Below are 24,179 nucleotides of genomic sequence, written 5' to 3' on the forward strand. Positions count from 1 at the left end.
TATGAATTTTGAAGAGAGGTTTATCAAAAATGAAAATCACTTTCTAGTTTATATTTATGCGGTGTCCAATTACAAACCTTATTGTTTTATGTTTAATTAATTTTGTATAGAAAAATTGTTTGACCTCGTGTTTAAGGAAAATTTTAATTGCAATGAGCGGAACCAGGATTGTTAGCTGCCCAGGGCAGACTTAAAGTTGTAAATTAAACGGTAGATATTACGTATAGTTGTACCAAATTCACAAAATCTTGGTAATTTTTACCTCAAATAAAGTAAATGAATTTTTATGTTCTTAACGAAAATGAGACTCACTAACGAAAAACTATTCCCTTTTCTGTAAATGAATTTTTATGTTCTTAATAATGTTAACTATCAGTAGAGATTATCAATCATAGTTTGCATTTCTGGAAAATTTCACTTTCGTGATTCTTACAAGTATTAACGTCATATCTAGTTGTCATAGTTGCACTAACGTTGTTTATAATGAAACACTATTTATAATTGTGAAATACATGACTAGTCTTTTTTATGTTTGAATTTTCTCATTTCTCGTACTATTCACTCTCTATATTATTGAGCCATCTTTGGCATCAGTTTCGTATATATCCCTCAATCATGGATTCATGGCCGTCCCATTCTTTATGGGGATTTCTATATTTTCTTCAATAACAGGCCGGAGAAGATTGAGATAATAGTATGTAATGGGTGGAATATATTGGAGCAAAACTAAGTAATGAAATCAATTTGCCCCAAGCCCCCAACTGATGAAGAATTCTTCAAAATCTAGCAACCCAACCTTCATGCACCTGAATAATCCTATGAGGATGGAGTTGGTTAATGAGATGGATGGCAGGAAGATGGTTGAAAAGTCAAAACTTACCAGATAAAGAGCTCAACAACGACCAAGTATTCGTGAAGAATGCATGCAAAAGTTAGGAAAGATCCGTGCAGAAATCCTTAGTTCAAAAAATTAATCTAAACAAGCAAAAGTTTTTAACTCTCGATATTACAACTTACGAGGGATTAAAAAATATTACCCAAACAATAGACAAAAATATAAAGCATTAGTTGGAAACCACTATGAAAAAAGAAGTTGATTAAATCAGACTATAATAATCATTTACAAGGGGCTGATCCATGGGGGGGGGGGGGGGGGGGGGGCCTGGATCCTCTCGAAAAAAATAGTAGTAGTAGTAGTAATTTTTTTTTTAATGTAGGTGTTTATAAATATATATAACTTATGATGTATGGTTATGACATGAAGAGTTGCCAAGCTTGGTGGTGATGGCGCGTGTTAGACTTCGGCCTTCAGCATAAGGTCGTGGGTTCGAATCTCTTCTTAAACATTTTATGTAATTTTTATATATATGTGTATATTATTATTATCTATTATATTAAAACAACTTAGTCGGGGAGAGTGGGTTAGTTTCTCGCGATTTTCTACTATAAAGTGGAGAAAATTGGTACTTTCTAAGATGTAATCTTTGGGGGAAAAAAATAAGAAGAGAAATATGTGGGTAGTGGTTATTCTAACCAATTTTGACTAATTTACATAGATACCCTTCTTTTTTTAGTTTATTTACATAAAAAGATTTTATAACATCCGTCGGATGTGTTCCCAACCAAATCTCTAAAATAAAATGGGCAGTCAGACTTATCCCCTAGACGAGTGGGAGCTTGGGGTTGTGAGATCGAGTCCCACGATATGCACCTTTAAGTTTTTTAATTTTTATATTTTGAATTCATTCAAGTCAACTATCCTAAATTTTCATAAAACTCAATTCAACTACTCTAAACCTTAAAAAGAAAAGATGAAAGCAATAGATTTTTTTTTTGTTGAGAAATGAAAGCAATAGATTTGTTATCCAAGATGCAAACTTTTGAGTATGTATTTTGTTTACATTTGATGAAGCTTTTGTTGGTAATAACAAATGATTTGTCACAAATATTACAAACAAAAGAGGAAGATCTTGTGATTGCGATAGATTTTGTTGAATCATCAAAAGCTAGAATCCAATATGCACGAAACCATGGGTGGTCGTCGTTGGTTTCGAGTGTTTCTATTTTTTTGTGAAAAACATAATATTGAAATTGTTGATCTTAATGGTTCACACATAGTTCAATGGAGAAGCAGGAGGAATGCACAACAAATTACAAACTTTTATCACTACCAAGTGGAGATTTTTTTACCGTTATTGATATGCAACTTCAAGAACTAAATGCTCGTTTTACTGAGAAAAAAATGAGTTGCTTCGTTGTATGGCATGTTTGAGTCCATCGAGAGTTTTGCGCTTTTCGACAAAAGTAAGTTGATGCGTCTTGCTGAATTTTATCCGTCAGATTTCAGTAGTCTTGACAATATGCTACTTAGTTCTCAGTTTGATAATTACATTTCATTAGTCTTGACAATGATGATTTCTCAAATTTAGATGAGATTGGAGCTCTTGTTAGAACGATGGTGGAAACTAAGAGATATAAAACATATCATTTAGTTTGTATGTTTCTCACTTTAGCACTAACTTTGCTGGTTGCAATTGCCTCCGTTGAAAACGCTTTTTCAACTATGAAACTAGTCAAAACATGCTTAAGAAACAAGATGAGTGATTCGTGACTGAGTGATAGTTTAGTGATCTTTATTGAAAAAAAAAATTAGTGAAATTGACAATGAGTGTATTATGTGAACATTTCAAAACATGAACTCTCGTAGAGGTCAATTGCGTTTTAATCGTTGATGTATTATAATAATTAATGACTACAAGTATTTTGTTACTTATTGTGTTTACAAGAAAAAAAATTTATTTCGGTATTTACATCCGCACCCCTTAAGTGAAAATTTTGTATCCGTCTCTGACAGAGGGGTTCTCAATTTAGTACCAATAGCTAAAGGCCAACGAAGAAGAAGACTTCAAACCCTTCGAATGCACTACATCAGTAATTCTATCTCACCCGATACTTACCTTGTTAACAAATTCACCTAACCACATTGCACACGCAATACGCCATGTAATGAAATATTATTTTCCACAACACGTATATCTGTTAAGTTTGTGGTTATCCAACTAAAACCAATTGACAATGAGTGAGATGACCTATACATTATATTTCTGGTTGCTGGTTAACCTTCGTCTTATGTGAGACTATTCTCACACGCTCCCTCGCGTGTGGAGCACGTGTGACTTTTAAGTATATCACGTGTGGGCCTAGCTCTAATACCATGTTAAGTTTGTGGTTCTCCAACTCAAAACCAATTGGCAATAAGTGAAGATGTCATATACATTATATTCGTTATTGTTAGTTACCCCTTCTCTCATGTGGGACTTTTCTCACAATATCAAATACCAAGCATAAAAAGATGATGATGATGAAATTAAGGAATCACAAATAACAAAATATACTTCAACAAAAAAAAAATACAAAATATCTATGAGAGATGCTAGAATCACAAAAGATTTTGACAAAAAAAAGTTCCCAGCTGATGTGGCGGTTGTGATTTTCATCTCTCAACGCCTAGATTTGGTCAAAGTTTGAAACCACACCCGCCACATCAGCTGGGAACCTTTTTTTGTCAAAATCTTTTGTAACTTTATCATTTCCCAATATCTATTTAGATAGACACTAAAACAAATTTAGATAAATAAAAACAACCCACCTAACAAAACTGAAATCTATCATTAATTCGAAGCTGAAACTGTATTAGCGTGACGAAGTTTTTATTGTTTTGACAACTAATAGGAGAAAAAAGTTGTTCGGGTTGCTTGTGCCCGCGCACCCCCGTAACCCATGATAGGCTGCCCCACCTAGTGAGAGTATAAAAAGAACTTAGGTAGGTACAAACCTTTGAGTTTTCAATTGTTGGAAGTACACGAAACACCCAAGGAAATATCGGTGCTGGCTGGAATATTATTGTCAATGGTAGGTTTAAGTCTAAAATATATATTCATGGCAAGAAGCATTTCTTCATTACTAAGTATATGAAGTATTGTTGAGACCTTTTCGTAGCGTTTTTATTCACATATACTGTAAATATAATGTAAGAATTAATGTAATTATCTTGGCCATCTAATGTTAAACAACTCCAACTCAAGACTCAACCCTATAGTTCTTCTTATCAAGAATCAAGAAGATTTACAACTCATAAGTGTCCTACCTTCATAATTTCACAAGTCTCAAGTGTTCTAATTAAGCTCTTCGTGTTACTAATAATAAAAAAACATGATTTATACAAATCTTTTGAAATTTTCAACTCAGATTTTTTATTGAAATATTCTAATGTCTAACTTTACTAACATTGATTTTAATGTCTAACCTTACTAACGAAATAGATATTATTGATAACTTCTATTTTAGCTGCTTTATTAACATTAGAAACTTAAAAAGATATATGTGAAAACAAAATGCAATAAAAGTAGCCCTAGGGCGGCTTGTCATAATAATAAGCAGTCCTGGGCCAAATGGACAACTAAATGCACTTGATTTGTGGGTCCATCAAAAATTCAACAAAGAATTATACAAGCTTTATGATGAAATTTGATGAATATAAAAAGTGATTACATAGGAAAATATTAGAAGTTGACTAATTGTATTTACCACATTTCAATGGGTTAAAGTTGAACCAATAATTATGATTAAGAAGGCCGACTTTTTTTTTTTGAAAAACAAGATTAGAAAAAGACCTAAACTATGATAAAAGAGTTTGAGTGCTTGTCAAAAGTCAAGCAAGGGATTTTTGTATAAAGTTTTCGTACTAATTTAAAGATTTATTCATATGGTCGTGCTAAACATAAGTTTAGTATGTTATAGTATTACTTGCATTCTACTCAGATCATCAAACCTATTCTTATATTATAGATATACCAAAAACTTGAAATTGTGATTAAATAAACAAATATATTGATTCGAACCTAAAGTTTGTTCAAATAAAAATGAACTTGTCATAATGACTTCATAAAGAAAGCTTATTACATGCATTGGTCCGACGGTTACCTCTTTATTATTATTGTATTTATACCTCATATTGCATTATTTTAAAGTTGGACCACATCTTCTTTGTTTTCCTTCGTGTCAAAGGAAAATTGGGTTATCATTTATGAAAGATTTGGTTTTATTTAACTATACATGTACGAAAGTCCATGATTAGTAAGTTATATTTGTCTATCGCCACTGGATATTATTTTTATTTTATTGTGGTATTGCTAAGGAAATTCCCAAAATATAATAATAAAAAGAAATACTATATATATATATATATATATATATATATATAAGTATGACATGCACATTGATGATGAAATAAATCCTAGAGGAGACAGTAACTGAGACCGTGGACTAGTTACTCCTAAAATTAAGATGATATTTAACTTAATTGATAGATAATGAAGCAGTGACATACTCAGTATAATTTGCTAAATATGTAGTCAAAAGACTTTTTCTCGTATTTTTGATATTATATTAAGTATAGATACATTACAAGAATGTTTCTCTATTTCTTTTTTAGAAATTATCCCGTTTTCTTTTTTTCTCGTATTTTTGATATTATATGAAGTACAGATACATTTTAAAGTTAATGATGTTACTTCTAAAACGTGTAAACCAAATTATGAATGTGAACAAGAATAAAGTTAAAATTATTTATTATAATACTAAACTTTAGAGGGAGGTAGTTTTTTTTTTTTTTTTTGTTGAAACGAGAGGGAGATCAATCTTTTTAGTTCTCCTTTTAACTTTTATGCATGAGCTAGCAACCCCGTATTCTCACAAAGAAAGAGATAAACAAATGCTTATTTGATTAATGATTGATTACGTAACCGAATAGCTAATGGTTTAGAAAAATAATAATTTATTTGGAGAAATGAAATGGTTAGGAACTGTAATCAATGAGCATATCAAAATAATTTATCGGAGCAGAGTCCAGCAGCCATAGAAGAAGTCAAAGAAGCAAACCCTGCTATAATTGATGAGGTTGAGCCTAGACACACATCGACAAAGGTTGTAATGGCAAAGAAATCGGAGCACACTATCTCAGAATATATGATGGTGTCAGTGCAGATCAGGACTTCAAAGACAAAGTGCTTATGCGAACAACACCCAGACGGACACCGAACAACAAAAACTGACAAAGTTCTTGAGGATCGAGCTATAGGTACATCTTCTCCCTCAACACTGACGAAGTACTAAATACGGATTCTATTGTGATTTTCCACAGATTGAATTTAAATCCAAGGCATCAGGTTGATAAGCTGAAGGAAAGATATTACGCACCGAAAAAGCAGGCACAGATAGCCAGACAAGTAGAAAACTTTTCTGGAGTGATCAGAGAGACTCATCATCCAGAATTGCTCGCAAATGTAGTGCTCGTCCCAAAGAAGAGTATGGATTGACTGCACTGGTTGGAATAAAACATTCCACAATGATAGCTTTCCCTGACCATCAATAGCATTTGGTAGATCCAACAATTGGGCATGATTTGTGTGACGCCCCAAGTCTTAGCAGTTATCGATATTGTCACTGCTTTAGTCACTTCATACCAAGTCCATAGGTACGGGATTTTGTTCTTGGTGACGGATCCATGAGCCTACTCAAAAGGCCTTACCACTTACTAAGCTTGAGCGTTGACCGGAGCTTAAGCTATAGGTGAATGCTCAAACTTATTAAGTGTCAAGGCTTTTTGGTGGGCTCGTGGAACCCTCGCTAAGAACAAAACTTCGTACGAACGGGCTTGGGCTTGAGCTGTCGCAAGTGGGAAAAATATCGGTAACTATTAAGGCATTGGGCATCACAGTTTTGCAGTTGTTTACAACCCTTTTTCAATCAGCTGCAACCCTTTCGCAGACTAGTTGCAAACCTCTTGCTACCAGGTCCAAGCAGTTGCAAATTACAAAAATACCTTGAGAACTGAAGATAAAAAAAAATGAGTGATCATTTTTCGCCCAAACAAAAAATTTGCAGGGAGTTTTGACCAAATTCCCATCCTTGATAGCGTCTCTTTATCACATGTGCCCCTAAAATTTGTTCGAGTTGGGAGGGGGTTCAACACTTCAGGAAATTGGGCCTAACATGTTTTTTTTTGTTAAAAAGACAACCCATCTTTTTAACTAGCTAGGACCCAAGTAAGTTTTAAAAATAGTTTTAAAGGACAATTTTAAAGACTCTTATTTTCTAAGTCAAATATACCCTTTGTTTATCTAAAAATACCAAGAAACCCTAGAATCTCAAATTCTAATAAACATGAACGACTGAAAGAGAGAAACGACCGTGGGTTATTTGGCGATTTCGTCGAGCTGGTTGAAGTCGATTCTTGCTATAAGATCATCAATATATTTTAGGTTTTGGTGATTAAATCTCTTTATTTGTTGTTTGAAGATGATTTTGAGGGGTTTGAGTTAAGTTTTTGGTGAATAATTTTAGAGAGAGAAAGTTGTAATTTCCAATTTTTGGATTTTTAGTGATGAAGTTATTTTTTTACTAAGTTAGTTCGGATGTTTTGTCAGTTTTGATGTTTTGTTCAAACTTACTTGTTGGATTTGTACGGAAGTTGTGGAAGTATAGTTGATGCAAAGAATGTGTTTGATAAAATGCTTGAAAGAGATGTTGTAGCTCGGAATGCAATGTTAGTTGGTATACAATATTTGGGTTGGTTGAAATAGCTATAAAGTTGTTTGATGAAATGTCTGTGAGAAATGTTTCTTCTTCGATAATCATGATAGGTGTTTATGTTCAAATTGGGAATTTCACGAAAGCTTTGAAAGTTTTTTGAAGAAATATAAAAAGATGGTGCTAGAGCTCAGCAAGGTGTTTGCAAGGCTTTGCAAGGTGTTTGCAAGGCTCTGCAAGGTGTTTGCAAGTGATGTGACACGAAAATGTCACATTTGGAGAGGCTAACTTAGACTAATTAGTCCTTATCGAGTGTTATCAATAATATTTTATGTGTTTTTCTTGTTAGGTATCATTTTTGGAGATAAACATGTAAACCAGAATAAAAGGAACGAATAGTCACTATCATTTCATGTGCCGAAAACGAGAGAAAAAGATTTCAAGCAAATCATATGACAAGTGGAGTCAATGACGAGTCCGACGGTGAAAACGGAATTCAATTCGGAGTTCGGACGGGGAAGATATGAAAGAAAGAAGCCAAAGCCTTTTCTTGAAGGCACTCTCCTTTGCTTCTAGTTGGGAATCAAAGTCAAACCCAAAGAAAAACCAAAAGCCTACAAAGAAAAGGATTAGAGATGTTAGAGGCACCTCTTTAGGGTCCAAGGTGAAATGGTCTAAAGACTTAGTCAAACTTTGACTAAGTCTAGGGTTTGACTCAAGTTAGAGAAAAGGGGTCAAAGACACTATTCATCATCTTCAAGCTTGGGAAAGAAGGAGGAGAGAGAAAGAGGAGGCTAGGAACTCTAGGGTTCTTGAGAACTTGAAGGTTGAAGAGAAAAGAGAGAAGAAAGGAGGAAGATCCGGCCAAGCTAGGCCGGCCGGCCTAGCCTTGGCCGGCAGCAGCTCGAGCTGCTCGAGAAATCGGTTCTCAGGACGGCATAGCAGCATGGGACGAGGGAGCTGCAGCACGGGCGCAACAGCAGAGCACCGCAACAGCAGAGCACGGCAACAGCAACAACACGGGCTGTGCTTCACGGGAGCTGCTGTTCGGGCAGCCATTAACAGCAGCTCGGACCAGCAGCTGTGGAGCACGCTCGGGAAGCTTTCTCATGCTCTGATCTTCACGGGATGCATCCTGCAGCTCGGGACATGACTAAGGACGCGGCTGCAAGGCTCGGGACAGCACCCTTTGGCCGGATCTAGGGATTTGGCCAGATTTTTCATGCATACTTTGGCCGGATTTAATGAGTCTTCCGGAAACTTTTTTGATCCGAAACCTTAGGGCTTTTGCTCCCCATCATCTTGGCTAGCTTCCCATGTAGTTTGATTTGATTTTGGACAAGAAATTTCTAGAGAGAGAAAGCTAGGGTTAGCTTTAATGGAGGTTATGTTCTAAATGGAGAAGATGATGGTGGTCGCTATGGGGAACCCAGAATTTGCTAAGGGGAGATCGGCTGCACCTTAAAGACTCATATTTTCCGACGATCTTAGCCTCGAACCACATCGAAAAAGGGGGATTCTCTCATCATCTTCTTTCAATTTCTTATTTAATCACCATGTTTAGCTAACTTTAGTGCGTCAATTATATGAGATGAAACGTGATGAATTCGTGATTATGTTAATATGATTTGATGTTTTGATTATAAATTGATGTTCATTTATTTCGATTATCGTTTTGATCGTATTTTCATGTGTCTTGTCAAGCACTTCGCATAGTTAATAGACGAAACGAAGTATTCGATGTCGGTCGTAGTCTAAGTCATAATTTCATGTGTCTTGTCATGCACTTCACATAGTTAGGCGACTAGACGACACTTTCGATGACTCGGGATTAACCAATTTAGACGTTTGTTTGACTAAGTATGATCTCCGGATATACATAGTACTTAGATACATCTACTTTAGGAGTCGAATATCGATTGTACCTCGACACATCAAATCGGACTACACATATTCGTAGGTTTATCATTATGGATTCCCGGACTTCGACACCTCTCTCACTTATTTGTTGCCCGAATCGAGTCTTATCGTCTCCCGACTCTTGTTTCCTCCGACACTTCTCTCGAATCTCTCTCGTCCGTTTACATATATTACTTAGTTTTATTTGTGTTTCTTCTCTTGTTTACTTATTCGATCAAATACCCCCATTATCTTTGTTTCTTTCCTTTTTAGTCTAAGTTAGCTTTTAATATCTAGACCGAGGGATAAGACCCTTCGATATCCAAACTACCTTTCTATCCTTGGATCGATCCCGACTTTGCCGGATTACTACTTGATACGTCCGCTTGGGTGTGCAACCTTTTCGGGTGCATCAGCAAGGCTATCCAAAGTGTCTACAAGGCTATGCAAGGTGTCTGCAAGGCGTTTGCAAATGTTTTCCAAGTTCTAGCAAAACTTTGGAAACTTTTCTCATTATTGATCAAAATCACTTGAAATAACCATGAAATTTATTCACATCATGTTCGTCTTCATTTTAGCCCCCTTTTTTTTGAGAAATTTATATGTATTTTTATATTGTAATTATTGTCGACTTTCTTTTTTCGGGGGTTCTGCCCTCGTTTTTTTTTAAGAAATTTTCAAAGAAATTCATACAAAAGTATGTAACTTTAGAATTTGAAATTTTGTAAGACATTGCAAGTACTTTGCAAGGCTATGCAAGGTGTTTGCAAGGCTATGCAAGGTGTTTGCAAGACACTGCAAGACACTGCAATCACTTTGCAAGGCACTGCAATCACTTTGCAAGACACTGCAACCACTTTGCAAGGCAGTGCAAGGAGTTTGCAATCTATTTAAAACATGTAAAGACAATATGAGAATAAAAAGACACAAATATTGTTCAAAAATGTAATTATAATATCCAACCAATTAACAAAAATATTCATTCATTCATCAAAATATTCATATCCAAGGGACTACTTCAAACTTTTTCTCTTTTTTGACCAACAATAATTCTCATCAGAAATTATATCAACAACTATCTTTCCTCTAAATTTTGTCATGAGATGGTTTGATCTGCATTCCTTCAATATCACCACACTCCGTAATATTTGAAATAATCTGGCCTACGTATAAAACACAATCGACTCTGTAAAGGAAAGACAAGTCAATAAGTTGATAAATAACCAAAAGTATTATTTGCTATAATAAAAAAATGATGATTTTATACTTACGAAGTTTCTAATTGTTGTGGACAGTTTACTTGCATTCTCGTTATTCGTAAAGGAGGTTTTGGACGTGAATTGTTGTTATTGTAAGCATAATAAGACAGACATCTACAATATAAAACAAATACTTAGTTTTCATGAAGTTTTCAAGACTTTGCAATCACTTTGCAAAGCTTTGCAAAGACTCTGCAAGGCTCTGCATGGACTTTGTAAGACAATGAGTATGCAATCTATTTAAAACTAATTGTAATGACAAACATGAAAACAAATACTCAGTTTGAACCTTCAGTTCGGATATGCAGATGCATAATTCATTTAAGCTCGACCGAATTGATAATTTTCTTATTACGATCGCTTTAGCATTTGATCTCTTTCATTTTTTGTTTGTATCCTCTTTACCTATATTGTCCATCAAAAGAATTTTATGGTTAGTCAAGAGATTATAAACCTTACAAAGATATTATAGGATTGTCTAATTATAGAACATAAATTAAATAGAACAAGGTGCTTGCAAGCCTCTGCAAGATGTTTGCAAGGCAGTGCAAAGTGTTTGCAAGCTCATTGAAGCATTTTGTCGAGCAGCTCTTGTGCATCATTTAAACTACCTAATTTCATGCTGGTTAGACAAATGAATCTAACAAAAAAGTTGTAAGAAAAACACCATCTCACTGTATACTACTATCTTGGAAATCGAAACCCTAGCTTTAATCAAATACTATTGAGATTGAAGAAGTCAAATACCATTGAGATTGAAGAAGTATATCTTGTAATTAGGTTAAAGAAGTTGTGGTAAACCCTAACTTTAATCAAATTGTAAAACTGAAACGGTAGTGAGGTTCGAGAGAGAGAGAAACTGTCGTGGGGTTAGAGAGAGATGGAGGGAGAGAAACTGTTGTGGGGTTAGAGAGAAAGAGAGAAAGAAAGTGTGATTATTTAAATTAGGGTTAGGTTGGTCTTTTCACTGTCATTGAAAATTATCTAATTGCCACCAGGGAGGTGAAGCCTAAAAAAGTTTGATGAATTTTTTTTAACCAAATTCCTAATTTCTTAGGGAGTTGTGGCCAAATTCCCCTTAACACTTCCCGGAGGTAAATATTAGGTTCAGTAATCTGGGGGCCTAAAAATTCTATATGCGCCCCAAGACTGATAAAAACTCTCAGGGGGTGATTGTGGTGCCTATGGAATTTTCTTAGTAGAAATTCTAGTGTACTTGGTAGAAATTTTTATAAGCAGGTACCACAAAATATAACTGGATTTATTAGGTTTGACTCTGTCAAATGGCATAACCAAGTTCATGTCAAGTACAAAAGCCCAATGAGATTTGAAAAAGATATGACCTTCCTTGATTTTGTAAATATATTGTGGAAGATGTGTTTCAATATTAGTAATTTGAAAGACTGCCCTGCATTATTGTAGTTGTTCTTTCCAATGTTTTATTCTTAAATATTCATTTTACAAATCATATTTTTCTTATTTCTTTCATATTTAATATTGAAGTTTTAATGTTATCAAATTTCTTGATAACTTCATATTGTAGTTCGGATTAAGACGATAGTCTTTTCCTAAGTTCCTATATCAATATTTTAGAGATTTTACATTGAATTATTTTACTAGGAGATGGTCGAGCAATTAGTTAAAATGTAATAGACTGTTATGATTTACCGTCAAATTTTTTTTCTTTTCTTTTCTTTTCTTTTCTTTTCTTGTAACCTTTCTTAGCATTTTCTCTCTTACCAAATTCACTAATTTAAAAAATGTTTAAACATCAAATTCCATATTTTCTATGTACTTACCCTAAAAATTATAATCATTTATATTCATTTGAAATTTCCAACTATTATATAATATCTTTGTGTGTGATACTTCTTTGATTCAAATCCAAGCGAAGTAACCAAATGTGAACACTTTTCTAGGTCAAATCACAGTTTTAGTCAAAACCCAAATCACAATCTTGATTTTCTCCAGGTTAGACAAGGGTGAAAAACTCTTAATGGAGGGGGTAGTCAAAAACATCTATTTAGGTGGAAAAGTAGGTCCTTTGGGGACAAGTTAGGGCTGTCATTTAGCCTGAAAGATACTTTCAGATTACTAACCTATCCTATTGTTTGCTCACTTTCAATATTTCTTACACTTCTACCTTTCAAGGAACATCAAAATGGAATATGTAGTTTTCAAATGATTTCATCCTCTCTCTCTCCAACTTTTGCTTTTTTTCAACTCATTTTTTAGATAGAGAAGTCATGCTCTCAATTGCTATATGAAGTTATCTTTGATTTTTGAGAATCATATAATAATCTTTAAAGGATTGGTTAGTGGGTAGCTCTCTTATGTTGGAATCTAAAATAGGATTTAAAAGGCATACACTACTCCATTATTACAAGAGGAATTAGACCTTTTCTATTTTTTTCTAGAGTAGCTTTAAATTCAATTTGGTTTGGTGGAAGTCTTTGATGTTTAGTGCTTTCTTTTATTTTTACCTTTATTCTCTTCCTTCTAACATGCCCTCTCTTGGTGGATATGTTCTTATAGGCCATCCTCCATTCAACCAATCCTGTCAATTCTTCAATTATGTAGCTTTTGTTTTGTTCTAAATTTCACCTAGAGTACCACTAAAACACTATTGAACATATTTAAAATTACTTTATAGTAACTCAAGTTTTTTATTAGTTTATCGAAAACAACAAAAGCATACGATGACAAAAGCTCTCTATTGAATGACATGTTCTCCTTCGTCAGAATAGGAGGGTCGATTTCCATCCCCTAGAATCGTACTTATGAAGTTTTCTACTTAACGACCAATAATTTTTTTTGTTGAAATACTCGATAAGATTAATACGAGTATTATTACAATACTTAGAAGAGAACCGACCAATAATTTGGTACAATTTTAATCTACACTATCTAATAACATAAAATCAATATGAATTTTGTAGGATAACCAAACCATAAGAGGATAACATTGATTAATGACAATAAAGTTATACTTATCCAATTTCGATTGTGATTATCGATCCTCTTAACGTACATTAGTGTTCCCACTTGAGATGTTTAATTTTACGACATATTAGTGTTTTTTTTTTGGTTAACAGTCGACATATTAGTGGTTGTTTTCAAATAAATCTTTTTTTTCGCTTTTGACATTATGTTCTACCACTATATTTATTTATTTTTGTTTGCTCAGTATGTACCACTTTCTTTGTTTGCTTTCAAGAAAAGGATAACTCATTCGATAATTGTTTTAGGGTGTCAGCATTATTGCTTGTTATAATCAGATTTGAATACAAACCCAACAATATATGTGATAGTTGTTCGGTCTTTATAATGAAACATGACTGTGCAATTAAAAAATCGGTCTAGATTCGTAGTGTCAGAATATTGTCATTCATTTTCGTCAAACTCCTTCAAAAGTATTTGATCCAAGATCTATTCTTTTTTTTTTTTGTTGAAAGGATCTATCTATCCATAGTCTGGTTCTTAGAAATATAACAACTACATGTATATCTATCTCAAAAAAAAACTACATGTATATCTTCCCTAAAGAGAAAAAAAACAAAGATAAATCACTACATAAAAATAGAAGGAAAATTAGTATTACCCCCTTCCTAATTATGTTCAATTAGAGATACCTCCTATTTGAATTGAAAATTAGTGAAGCCCCCACTTTTTAATATGAAAGTACGAAATAGTCTTATCCTTATTATATTTTCGTTCTCTCGTATGCGTCCCGCCAACATGACATTCCAACTTTGGTCCCTTCATGATTCTTCTATAATTAGTAAGTTCACTTAATAATTTTTCTTCCAAACGTTTTTGATATTTTGTTCAATCCATCCTATGAATTTGCATTTGCATTCTTCAATGATATACAAGTGATAATTCATAGGAAAAAATTATAGAAATTAGGAGGCCTTCTTTGAGATTGGAGAACGTCAGTTTTAGACTAAACCACATGGAATGCTTGAGAACTTCAGAATTGTTGTTGGTAAGGTAAAAAGAAGATGGATATGAGAGAAGAATAAGGTAGGTATAAGAAATGATGATTAGTCGACAAAACATCGGCAATGGTAGCATACCGACGAAGAGATATGAGAGATCAGAGAGAGAGATCGGAGAGACAGTAAAGATAACGTTATTTTCGTACTTGTAAGTGCAAAAAGAACATTCCTAATCTTTGATTAAAAGATAGGATGTTCGTAATCGGACATTATTGGGGAAGGATAATACTAAGGCTCCGTTAGGTAGGCGTGAAAATCACGTGAGAAAGTCTATTTTTCTACGAAAAACGATTTTCCAGTGTTTGGTTCGACCACAATAGTGTGAGAATCGATTTCTCGTTCCTCCCTCATCCAGTAACAATCCCTCTCTATAAACTGCCACTCTTCTCGGACCTCACCCTCTCTCTCTCTCAATCTCTAAATAACTTGGGCTTTTTCTCTTTCTTGCTTTCTTGCTATATCTCTCTCAATCTGTGTACAACTTTCTCTCTATTTCAATCGTGCTATCCATGTTTGGTAAATTAAAATTTGAATAAACCAGACTCTTTTTTATCCAAATACAAGAAAATTTTGGTTTTTTTTTTCTCACAAAATTAAAATTTATTTTCACATCAAATATTTTCGCCCATATCAAAAGGACCTGAATTTCTTGATAAGAAAAGATGAAAGGAAAACATATATATAGTATAATAAAACTCAGCCTCATTTAATTAACCAAAGTTCATGTCTCAAAATAACATTTGAAATTAAAGACAATAATCACTTAAGACAGGGAAGCATGTCTCTTCAACCTTAGTTTTTGACAATTTCACATCTTAAAACAAACATGTCCAAACAGAGTAAGCATGGCCATACCCTTTCTCTATTTGAAAAAGTATCTCTCAGACCCCATGTGTTATTCATTAAAAGAATTAATTTTGAGAGGTAGGTCAGACGATACATTTTATCTCATTGATCATTAGTTTTAATGTTCTTAAAGTTATTGAAAATTGCTTCCAGCTATATTAATGTTAGCGTTTGTTAATCCAACTCTAAGTGCTTGTCAGATGATCTGGATTACACGATAAAAGAAATAAGCATTTTTCTCATAATTTCTAACACTTTTCGAATGCTCGAGTAGAAACCAAAATTATAAAAATTAGTAACATGTCATTAGTGGAGTTTTAATGGATTGATTGGATTTTTTTTCGTAAAGGTGTATTAATTTTATAGAAACATATAAATTGAACCCCTTTGGGAGGTCCAAATTGATGGGCTAAATCATATAAACCAATTGATGTGCTCTTCCCGTGCCAGGGTATGACAAAGACGGATGAAGAAAAAAGAAGAAAATAATATTTCAACCAAAAACAATTATTAAAAGAAAAACACAATCAATTCGAAAATATTTGATCCACCAAAATCACATTTTGTCTCGTTTAGACTAGATATAAAAATTCAATGAAACTTGTTGGATTTGTAAATAAGGCATGCCATTTTGTGTTTTGGTCCTTTGGGCTTAAATATAAAGGTCCCATAAAATGATTAATAATTCATAAGCAAAACCTAAATATCATGTCAGCATGTCAGTATTATTATATGTGAAGAAGATAGTACATACTAAATCATAGCACGAAATTTCAAATCATGCACCTTACACCCACTAGGGATTTCCCAAAAAGAAAAAGTTAGAAGTGAACTATGTTTAAAAATGATTCTTCATTTTGAATAATGATATTGACACTCTAATTAAGAATAAGACTAATTAAAGTAAACATAAGATTAGGAGGATAATTAATACTTTGTCGGCAAGAATTGAATAGATTTGTGGAAAAACTGAGTCAAGAAAAGCAGATGGAGCATGGGTTGTTTGGCTGATTACATCCATGAGTATGTAATGTGGTTAAGATTCCAACTCAAACTCGTCTTAATAATAAAAAGAAGAAAAATAATTAATATTTGTTCGGAGTTGATGGATGTGATACGATATCCATTGTTCAAATCAATAAATTTATTTATTTCAATTCCGACAACAAATTTCTATATTATGTTTACATATACGTGGTAAAGGTATATCTGAGGACTTTGTATATTAAAAGTACCTATTACATTTAGCATTTCTTTTCAGTGAATTAATCTCAATACGTGTATACATCGGCCACGACTCTTTAATCCATAGCCCATAAACTAGAACGTTATGTCTATAGACGAAGCGAGGTAAATTATTTTTCAGCAAAAAGCTTATCAAAGTCCATGAGAGATTGTTTAACAATTCTTTTGACCCCGTGCAGTTATAAGTGTGTCGGAGGTAAATTTTTTATTATGGCCCATTAAGAAGAAGCATCATCCCAATTTATTCAACAGGAAAAAATATACGAATTTTTTCTTATGAAAACTAAAAACGTACCGAAAGGGCAAATGAGACTATGTTTTTAGGGGGGCGTTTTAAAAAGTGATCATCTTTGCATGACCATTTTGATGAGTTGGGTAGCTTTAGGGAGCTCGAATGGAATTAGCTCTTCTCGAGATAAGATCCGCGGTCTTGGCGCAGTGGGATTTGAAAATACAATTTCGCTTTAGGTCCTTCCTTATTGCACCTAATTTGTTCACAAACCCTCCATCTCAATTTCCTTATAATATAAACCATTAAGGGTAAATTAGAGAGAGTTTCTTAGTCGTAAGTTAATTATAGATAAATCTTCACCGTACAATGTATTTGCTTAAAATAAATTTGAACCAGTAGTCAAGAAAAAAATAACAAAATAGAACATTCTCATTTGTGATATAGAGAATTGATATCTGAAAATATATCAATGTAATTGTGTTTGCACGTAGTTAATAGATTTTTCAATTTTGATTGTGCAACATTTTACTAGGAGTAGTAGTCACAAGATTCTTTTGTTTTGGAAAAAGTTATCTAACTTTAACTTTTGGGATTGGCATTCACATCATCATGTCATATTCAAATCACAAGACAAAAAGATAATTACCATGACACATTTTGGTCATTACCAACAGAACTGTTAGGTAAAGAAAGAAGAAGTGAAGAGTTCAATTTCTATCACCTCTGCCAAAGTATTGCAGTAGAGTGGGGGTGGGAAGGGAAAATATGATGATATTGAGATTTGAGTTATGCATCATCTTTAAAGACAAAGCAATTAGCAAGTGTTCTCTGTATTTGATAAAGCAAAAAAAACAATCACTTATGTAGTTTTTTTTTTGTTAACGATCGAAATTAGGTGTGAAATTAAAACTGGTCAGCCCGATTTCTTGAGGATATTAGTTCTTCTCTTTTGGCATTTCTAATTTGTAAGTCTAATTTATGTGAGATATTAATTTTGCTCCATGATTGAAAGAATTACCGTGTCCCTACCCAAAATGTCATTTTTAGGCGATTTACAATAAGAAGGCCAAATTCAAATCAATCAGAATTAAATAAAAAAGCACCCCTTAGTTTTATTAATCAATTTTATCGTTATTTTATCAGTTTATTTAGTTATTTTATTATAGTTTTAATGGCGGATTCCATAACTTTTAACGCTTCCGCAACAATCTACTCCAGAACCAAAGTTTAACTTTTTGTGAAAGAATATAATTTGATTAGTAAATTTTTTGTTGTAAGTATTTTTAAAGCACCAAATGCATAGTTAATTATTATTAGTATGACGAAGAATAAGTAACTAAGAAAAGTAGCAAAGAAAACAAACAATCACACAACACACAAAAGATCTGTTCGGTTTAGTAGACCTACTCAACGGCGAACAATGGTGCGATGATTTTCATTATGAACGAAGAACAAATTACATAGATATCACAAGGGGTTCAATTTATATAGCTCAGTGAAAACCCTAATCCCACCGCCTTACCGCCTCTATTTCTAATTCCGAAATTTACACGAATATCCAGTTTCAGTAGAAGCCCTACCTACAAGGCAGTAGAGATCAACCCAGCTTCGTCAGTCCTTAAGATCATCCCTGATAATTTCGTGTCGGACTCCTGAAAGCGGTTTTGCCGATCGTAAACCAGATTGAATAATATTATAAATTTAGGTTGGGCTTTAGGCAATATATATAGTAAATAATATAATAAATTTGTCGGGCTTTACCTCTTTCATGTTGTCGGGCTTTAGACATCTTTCATTATGGTTTAAATAGGTAGTTATCGTGTTCATCACATCTTCATGATGTATCAATGCCTTGTAACGACTAACGTAGATTGTAGTCGATTTCTCAAAAAAAAACGGATTGAATATAAACCCAATTCAACACTTTCAACAACTCGTTTACATTTATCTAAATATTAAAGAATCTTAAGTAATTCAAAGCAGAAAATTTTTGTTTAATATGTTTCATAAAAAAATATAAAAATACATGTTATATTATTGAAGTGCCCCAAATAAAATTTCACACAGATCTTCGTTTTTTTCAGTCATGCCAGTAGACAGTATACTAATGTGACCCATTAGTGGAGAAGATATGAAAGTAAGATCTTCAAAGTTTTAATATCTTAATCATGGATAAAGAATACAGTTTTCAAGGTTTCAATTATACCATTTTTTTTTTTGTTGAAAGGGTTTCAATTATATCTACTTCTTTGTTTTTATGGGTGGAGCAGTATTGAAGATAGGGTTGGTTTTTGTTGGTGTTTCCTTCCATGTGGTGTCACCTTGCAGTACTGATCACTGGTCCTATTAAACCTTGGAACTTATGGAAGAGAAATAGAGTGTCAATTAAAAGAAAGCATTCCCCTCTGATGAAGGAACATGGATTGTTGACCCTTCAAAAGGAAACTATAAAACAAAGGCAAAGGTTGTACATGTCATGAAATGGGTTCGAATACCTTACTAAACATTATGAAAAAGGAAAAATGAGGACTAACCCTTTGATAATTACCAACGAAAACAAGGTTAGAATATTAGAAAAGTTTGATATTTACCAATAAACTAAAGTAGGTTAAAATCGAAAAAGTTGAACAATTACCAACCAAGAACTAACCTCCAAAAAGTACTAATTTTACAAGAGAGTGTAAGTTTTCACTTGCTTCTCTTTCTCCTATATTAGGTCAATAAAGACTGATTAAGACATCAACCAAAAAAGAAAGCAATTTCTTACGAATGTTGTCGATTGTTTAAGTTTGAGTGATAAAAAACGACAGTTAAGCACGTTACAATCGTGTATACGTTTTGAAGTGTACCAGACACTTGTAAATACATCCATATCCTAATGTCATGTTTAGATCACATGGAATGGGGCGAGCCCCCCCCCCCCCCCCCCCCCCCCCTTACAAATTGTAGGTGTGAAAGTTTTCACTCAAACTCAGTTACAATCGTGATAAAAAACGACAATTAAGCACGTTACAATCGTGTATACCTTTGAAGTGTACCAGACACTTGTAAATACATCCATATCGTAATGTCGTCTTTAGACTACATAGAATGGGGCGACCCACCCTTGCAAAATATAGGTGTGAAATGGTGTAAGCTCAGTAACACTAGTGATCTCCCCCACACTTAACCAAACTACCCATCAACCATTTCTTCAACCCCTTTTTTTTCTTTTGTTTTGATTTCTTTGGTGGCTTTGGGTGGTTGAAATGAAAAGTATGAATTTGATTTTAATTAAATGGTAGAAAGCATGATAACACCAACATAAGAGGAGAGGCAAAGGAACGTGGAGGCAAAGGAAAGGAATCCTGACACCCATGTATAATGCCTTGAACATTGTACTATGACATATGTGAGAGACTTTCTTAATAATGTTGGTTGAGAAAATGGATGGGGAGTGGTCAGAGAAATAGAGAGAGAAACATATCTAGAGAGAGAGGGAGGTCAATTGAGCTAACCCACCATGCTATAACAACTACCTTACACTGCTCAAACCAAAAGAAATCAAATCAAATACTTTTTCACTCTATATCTATATATCTAGCTAGACTTAGTATATATCTTTCTTTTGTTTGAAGTTTCTTGATGATGGGTCATAGATATGCATATTAATTGATGGGAGGAAAAAAGAAAAAAAGGTAGGAGTTAGTGATTCTCCACTTTCAATGTCTCTCAAGTCTTAACAATTAAATTATACTTTACTACATCTAGTTATTGAGACCATGTAAACAATGATATAACTTAAGGAATCACTCCATTGAAAAGTACATTGCGAACCAGAATTTTTTTATTTCCACACACATGGAGCCAAACAATGACTAGTCCTTGTGCATTGTCTAATATGTTGAAATACTTTTGTCCATACTCTAACCGATCAAATTCAATCTATATATTCAGAATATTGTCTATAATCACCTCTTTCACTTAAAATAATCGGTCTACGACTCTTTATCCCACTGTTAACAAATTAGACCATCTAAAATGAGTCACATGTTAGCTGGAATGCTAGAAATCGACCACTTTAGACCGGTCGACCGCAACTGACCATCGACGACTACAAAGAAGCTAGCGACGAAAGATAAGGAGGGAAGAGTTTTGAAGAGAGGCTTAGAAAAAGGAAAGAGAAGACAACAATTAAGGACTTAAAGTTGACTTAGGAAAAAATAGAAGGGGGACAACTAAAAGTTAATCATTTTAGGGGCTATTTTGGCGAGTGAGACATCTTTAGGGGCCCAAGATAGAATTATCCCTAATATGAAGACCTTTCTAACAAGAATGTAAGGGGTCAAATGGAGAAAATAATACTTTTAAAGGAGTTATTAATATCTTATATAGTTATACATATCCTTGATATAGGACAAATCTCTCTAAAAGCCCCTTCGAGTTAATGTATGACCAGTAGTTATTTGAGTTTAATTGTCATGTCCAATAGAAACCTTTTAGTTCTCGTATCAAGTGATTTGTCTATGAACCATTATGTGAGGTTTTCTCTTATCCTTTTACCTCAAGCAAGATCTAAAACTTTTTTTCCAAAAATTGAAGACCTATAGTAAAAAGAGAAAACAAATGAAGTCGCGCGAAAAGTAGAGAAACGTGAGGGAGATGACAATAGATGCATATAGGCCGAATACTTTTTCCAGAAATTGAAGACCTGTAGAAAAAAGAGAAAACAAATGAAGTCCGGCGAAAAGGAGATAAACATGAGGGAGATGACAATAGATGCATATTGGTCAAATATAGGAGCATTAACAAGAGAATTTTGAGAAGTTCTAAATAAGCCCCCCATTGTTGTTATACGTCCCTCATTTACATAGGTTATTGCAGAGCGCCTATACCATTAGCGCGGGGCGCCTATAGAGGTACCTAAAACAATGACACAGACAATAAAAGTCATTACAAGAAACTGATATATAACGAAGAGATAATACATCAAAATTCATAAATTGAATAAACATTATGATAGTTTGATTTAAGACATCTTGAGCATTTAAAAATCGTAAATCAACTGTTTAAGGCAAACTTGAGGCCTGAGGGGTCTAAAACGTATTTAATCTACCTTTACATTATGTATACACAAGTTCAATAAATTCTGTGTAATTAGATACTTAGAAATTGGTACCGGCTAAAGGCATTCGATAGAATTATTATTCGCCTCGTGTGCCTATTAACACCCAATACAAACTGGGTGCTTACTTGCGGAGGTACGCAACGCTCCCCTACCCTCTAGTTGTCCTTATACTTTCTTTTTCGTCTCTTCTTCTTCTTTTCCTTCTTCTTCGTATCATCATCACACCCTCATGGAAAAACCTTATTTTCAAATTCATCATCATCGATCCACAAGGAGGAGTTAGAGAGAGAAATAGAGTAAAACCATCATGGAATGAACATTGATTCCAAACCAACCTTGATCCATGATGAGAAGTTTTTTTTGTTGAAAGATGATGAAGAATTAGAGAGAGAAAGAATCTTGACTCCAAAACCGACATCAAAAATACCCTCGGACTAGTTTTGAACTCGATCTAGTCCGAGACCCAAAGCATGGGCATGGATTGGGACAGTACGAGACCTTTCAGGCTAGTCCAAGTCTTTGCTTTGGGTTCAAAGAATATTGACCTCAGTCAATCTCCTCCGGTTTCTAACGACCTCTTCGTCCGGTGCTCTTAGCCTGACCCTCACAAAATTAATACTACTCTTTTGGAAAAATTAGCCAGTTAATATCCTGGATGAATTCCAATGTTGAAGGAAGACTCAATTGCCTCTCGAGTCTCTATTTTAATAGTTTCACATCTTTTTGCCCCAGTTATATTATAGACCTCAGTGTCCTTGTGGAGGCGCCTGTTCCTGCTATATTAATGCTTCTAGGTCTCATATTAAATAATCAATCAGAGACAAAGGGTACACTGTTTTCCATAGAGAGAAAGTTAAATTCAGAAGACTTCCCAAATACTTTTACTACTAGTAATAAGCTTTGACTACAATTATTCAAGTGACCATCAAGTAATTCACCATTAGTGTTTATCTTGTGTCTGAAAAGGAAATTACAATTTCTCTTCCCCTCTTTTTCTTACTGGATTAGTCCCCTAAGTACCAAATTTGTTCCCAACTACCTATTTTGATGATTTGATGTGATAAGTATGTGACAGATTATTTTAGTTTAAAACATTTCCTTCTTTCCTAATTGTGCAATTTTAATTTCAATAAAAAAAAATTGTGCATTTCAGTGTTTATCTTTAATTTATTTTTTATTTATTTTATCTTTGTAATATCTCTTTCTTTCTCTCTCATTTGTCTCTCTTTCTAGTTTTCTTTGTCTTCCATCTTTTCTCCAATTACAACCACCATCTTCATCTCCCCCAAGCTCTCTCTAGCATGTGACAATTTCTTTTGCCGAAGACAATCCCCTGTGCACAGGGGCGGACCCATGTGTAGACCAGCCTAGGCTCTGGCCCAGGCTGGAATCAAAGAATTAGTAAGATAGGATATAGAATTCTACATGGAAAGAGCTTGGCCCAGCTGGTTTAATCCGCACGGGAGGTCCTAAGTTCGAAACTTCCTGCTTGCAAAACAGTTACTTTTTTAATTTTTGAACCTCAGCCTCCACACAAGTATAGTGAGGTTAATAGTTCAAATCACAATTTTGAACTATAATAACTGTTGTTGATTTGAACTATTAATATTTTTGAAATTCTCATTTTCATTTTCCTATGTACTTATCCCAAACCTAACTACCAATACACACCCAAAGATATCAATAAACTCTATAGCTGTTTTGTTTTCGGTTTTCTCATTTTAGCCGAGAGAACTACTAATAGTATGATTTTATATGTTCTAAGGCTCCCAATACACAAGATATCTATGAACCCTAAAGACTAGTCCCTTTCAAATAGTTAGCTCCGGCCATAAATCGAATTTTCGTTTCTTAGAGTTTTAGCTTTAGGTTAGCCCTGTCTAATAAAAATTCCTGGTTCCGCCCCTGCCTGTGCATAAAGAAGATAATTCCCTTAATTGGTGAAACAACGATTTTGTCCTTCGTTGGTGATGAAGAACCCCTCTTTTATCGTAATTAAG

At 33.9% G+C, this 24,179-nt stretch overlaps 1 long non-coding RNA gene across 1 annotated transcript in view; it reads left to right on the forward strand.

The window, feature by feature from the left end:
- Positions 1-9,237, forward strand: part of LOC147536782 (uncharacterized) — a 65,824-nt gene extending 56,587 nt beyond the window's left edge. The window contains exon 3 of the long non-coding RNA XR_015225301.1: positions 8,913-9,237. This is a non-coding gene — a long non-coding RNA (uncharacterized LOC147536782). The remainder of the gene's footprint in view (positions 1-8,912) is intronic.
- The last annotated feature ends 14,942 nt before the right edge of the window (positions 9,238-24,179 follow it).

The sequence above is a fragment of the Eschscholzia californica genome, unplaced genomic scaffold, assembly GCF_041429995.1.
Source record: "Eschscholzia californica isolate CP2 unplaced genomic scaffold, dmEscCali1.0.p SCAF_5, whole genome shotgun sequence".
NCBI classification, from domain to species: domain Eukaryota; kingdom Viridiplantae; phylum Streptophyta; class Magnoliopsida; order Ranunculales; family Papaveraceae; genus Eschscholzia; species Eschscholzia californica.